Here is a 3,429-nt window from a genome sequence, read left to right on the forward strand (position 1 = left end):
GATTATTAGGAGACCAGGTGACGGGGAGGTCATAGAATATTAGGAGACCAGGTGACGGGGAGGTCATAGAATATTAGGAGACCAGGTGACGGGGAGGTTATTGATTATTAGGAGACCAGGTGACGGGGAGGTTATTGAGTATTAGGAGACCAGGTGACGGGGAGGTCATAGAATATTAGGAGACCAGGTGACGGGGAGGGTATTGAGTATTAGGAGACCAGGTGACGGGGAGGTCATAGAATATTAGGAGACCAGGTGACGGGGAGGTTATTGATTATTAGGAGACCAGGTGACGGGGAGGTTATTGAGTATTAGGAGACCAGGTGACGGGGAGGTCATTGATTATTAGGAGACCAGGTGACGAGGAGGTTATTGATTATTAGGAGACCAGGTGACGGGGAGGTTATTGAGTATTAGGAGACCAGGTGACGGGGAGGTCATTGATTATTAGGAGACCAGGTGACGAGGAGGTTATTGATTATTAGGAGACCAGGTGACGAGGAGGTCACTGATTATTAGGAGACCAGGTGACGGGGAGGTCATAGATATTAAGAGACCAGGTGTAATGTGGTCATATTTGTATGCCTGCCTGTCTCTCCAGTCTTTCTCCACCTTGTGCTCCGTTTTCCCTGTTTTTGGATTACCTTGGTTTGGACTTTGCCTCGAGCTCTTTGTAAGCCTGTTTCAGTTTAGTTTTGAGTTAATAAATCTCCTTTTGAACTGCATCCTCCCCTCGCCTTTGTCTGCATTTGGGTCCTCACCTCAGTCTGCACTCAGCACCTCGACCCGTGACAACCAGGTGACGGGGAGGTCATTGATTATTCTGAAAATATTAAATCACAAACTTTAAGAGTCTGTGTCACAACGCCACGGAGATGATTTCTCACAACACAACAGGAGGATTCATCGTGAACTTTAGATCTCAGACAGATGACTCCTTGTCTTCCTTTGTCTGGAGGAAACAATGAAAGTACACACAGTCAGCTGATCTGAACACAGAGACACACAGACTGTATACAGATAGAACTTTATTGATCCCTGAGGGGAAATTGCAAAATTGACACAGATTACAAAAATTTACAGAACAGACATATTTACACAAACTAACATATGGTGTACAAAATGTCCTTTTTAAAAGATATTTAGAACGTATATTTACAAATCTGAGATGTTTACAACGTGTGTGTGTGTGTATATATAAGAAGTAGATGTGGTCATTGTGACGTCACCTGTTGCTTTCTGGTTCCTCTAAATGGGACCATAATTTACTAAATGAACATCATGCAGTGTACTCTGCAGTACTCCTCAATGCTCCTCAGTGCTCTGCAGTAATGTTTATAAGTACCTTTTTCTGATAATACTCTTGTACTTTTACTTCTTAAGAGCTAATGTTAGCTAATGTGGCTAATGTTAGCTAATGTGGCTAATGTTAGCATTCCAGGATGAAAATCGTTTATCAAACCCTCTCTGTCTCCTCTGGATTCAAACAATCAGAACCTTGTTCAGAGCAGAACAACAGCACATCAGCAGAACCGCTCACACTCCTCCTACGCTGAGTGATGAACAGCAGCGTCTTGTTCTTTGAAAGAAAGAACAGATTCATTGTTTCGCAGCAAAAACTTTGTTGTAATATCAGCTGACTCATCACGGCCCAGTCACATGACGCTGTCAGGTGACACAAAGGTGTGCTGACTCCGATCAGAAACCTACAGCAACCAATGACAGCGAGCGGCCAGGCGTCTCCTCAGTCCACAGTCCAGAGCCCACAGTCCAGAGCCCACAGTCCAGAGCCCAGAGCCCAGAGTCCAGAGTCCATAGTACATAGTCCAAAGCCCAGAGCCCACAGTCCATTGTCCAAAGCCCACAGTCCAGAGTCCAGAGTCCATAGTCCAAAACCCACAGTCCAGAGCCTAGTCCAAAGTCCATAGTCCAAAGCCCACAGTCCAGAGTCTAGTCCAGAGTCCAGAGTCCAGAGGCCAGAGCCCACAGTCCAGAGCCTAGAGCCTAGAATCTAGAGTCCAGAGCCTGGAGTCTATAGCCTAGAGTCCACAGTCCAGAGTCCATAGTCCATAGTCCAATGCCCAGAGTCCAGAGCCTAGTCCATAGTCCGTAGTCCATAGTCCATAGTCCAGAGTCTAGTCCACAGTCCAGAGCCCAGAGTCCAGAGTCCACAGTCCACAGCCCAGAGTCCACAGCCCAGAGTCCATAGCCCATAGTCCATAGTCCACAGTCCAGAGCCCACAGTCCAGAGCCCAGAGTCAAGAGTCCAGAGCCTAGAGTCCACAGTCCACAGTCCAGAACCTAGTGTCCGGAGTCCGGAGCCTACAGCCCAGAGCCCAGAGCCTAGAGTCCGGAGTCCAGAGCCTACAGCCTAGAGTCCACAGTCCAGAGCCTAGAGTCCACAGTTCAGAGCCCAGAGCCCACAGTCCAGAGCCCACAGTCCAGAGTCCATAGTCCAAAGCCCACAGTCCAGAGTCCACAGTCCAGAGTCCAGAGTTCATAGTCCATAGTCCATAGTCCATAGTCCAAAGCCCACAGTCCAGAGCCTAGTCCATAGTCCATAGTCCAAAGCCCACAGTCCAGAGTCTAGTCCAGAGTCCAGAGGCCAGAGCCCACAGTCCAGAGCCTAGAGCATAGAGTCTAGAGTCCAGAGCCTGGAGTCTATAGCCTAGAGTCCACAGTCCAGAGTCCATAGTCCATAGTCCAATGCCCACAGTCCAGAGCCTAGTCCATAGTCCGTAGTCCATAGTCCATAGTCCAGAGTCTAGTCCACAGCCCAGAGCCCAGAGTCCAGAGTCCAGAGTCCATAGTCCAAAGCCCACAGTCCACAGTCCAGAGTCCAGAGTCCATAGTCCATAGTCCAAAGCCCACAGTCCAGAGCCTAGTCCATATCCATAGTCCAAAGCCCACAGTCCAGAGTCTAGTCCAGAGTCCAGAGGCCAGAGCCCACAGTCCAGAGCCTAGAGCCTAGAGTCTAGAGTCCAGAGCCTGGAGTCTATAGCCTAGAGTCCACAGTCCAGAGTCCATAGTCCATAGTCCAATGCCCACAGTCCAGAGCCTAGTCCATAGTCCGTAGTCCATAGTCCATAGTCCATAGTCCAAAGCCCACAGTCCAGAGTCTAGTCCATAGTCCAGAGTCCAGAGCCCGGAGTCCACAGTCCAGAGTCCAGAGCCCAGAGTCCAGAGCCTAGAGTCCATAGTCCATAGTCCATAGTCCAAAGCCCACAGTCCAGAGCCTAGTCCATAGTCCATAGTCCAAAGCCCACAGTCCAGAGTCTAGACCAGAGTCCAGAGTCCAGAGGCCAGAGCCCACAGTCCAGAGCCTAGAGCCTAGAGTCTAGAGTCCAGAGCCTGGAGTCTATAGCCTAGAGTCCACAGTCCAGAGTCCATAGTCCATAGTCCAATGCCCACAGTCCAGAGCCTAGTCCA

This window comes from Micropterus dolomieu, linkage group LG12 (assembly GCF_021292245.1).
Source record: "Micropterus dolomieu isolate WLL.071019.BEF.003 ecotype Adirondacks linkage group LG12, ASM2129224v1, whole genome shotgun sequence".
NCBI lineage: Eukaryota > Metazoa > Chordata > Actinopteri > Centrarchiformes > Centrarchidae > Micropterus > Micropterus dolomieu.